We start from the raw sequence: 1,063 nt of genomic DNA, 5'->3' as shown, positions 1-1,063 counted from the left end.
TATTATTACTCACATTTGTTAGTGGAGGAATGTGATCATAAGTTTTCTTGAAACTCCTATAACCACTAAATCTTTATTTGCTCATTATGCTAGTAACTCATGTAACATCCAAATTATTCATCTGCCTACATTACTACCCCTCGTTCATCTCATTCAAGACAAGGATGAATACCTCTCATATCTCTCATATTTTAATCCCTCATATCACTAATAAAGTCATGCATTTATCACACATATTTTAAGAGCTATATTCAATGGGTAACTCATTTTTTAACTTATTTTATATTTGAATAACTCACATAATCAGTGAGTTTTGCTCTCTCCGTTTCATAATAGTTAGCCTTCTTTCTAAAAAATAAAACTTTAAAAGATAAATTAATTGTTCACATAATATGTAAGTTTTTATAAAGTGAGTTATATAATTTTTATTATATTTACGTAGAGTAAAAAAGCAAATTGTGTAACTTTTATTATATAACTCACTTTTTAAGTAAGTCATGTAGAAAAAATGTATAACTCATGTAGTGAGTTGTGTAGGAAAAAATGCATAACTCTCTTTTTAAGAGAGTTGTGTGACTTCTATTACATAACTCACTTTTTAAGTGAGTTATGTAAAAAAAAAATGCATAACTCTCTTTTTAATAGAGTTATGTAACTTCTCTTACATAACTCTCTTTGTAAGAGAGTTATGTTAAAAAAATGCATAACTCACTTATTAAATGAGTTATGTAAATTTTCTGAAACTTAACTCCGTTTGCTCATTTCCGTTAAAAATAATGCATATGACTCTCTTAAAAAGAGAGTTAAGCATATTATGGTATCACTTTAAAAACATGACATATTTTGGTACTTTTTTTAGTTTAATGGCATATTTTAGTTTCAGACTCCCTATACTGCTCCACCAGTCTCTACACCAGGTGAATTGCCTCTGTCGTCGAGTGTCCGGGCATAAATCCAAACTGGTTCTCAGAAATAGACACTATCCTCTACAAACTCCGCTCGACCACTCTCTCCCAAATCTTCGTAGTGTGACTCAACAACTTAATACCCCTATAGTTGTTGC

The sequence above is a fragment of the Capsicum annuum genome, chromosome 12, assembly GCF_002878395.1.
Source record: "Capsicum annuum cultivar UCD-10X-F1 chromosome 12, UCD10Xv1.1, whole genome shotgun sequence".
Classification (NCBI taxonomy): domain Eukaryota; kingdom Viridiplantae; phylum Streptophyta; class Magnoliopsida; order Solanales; family Solanaceae; genus Capsicum; species Capsicum annuum.
Note: the sequence above shows the minus strand (reverse complement) of the source record.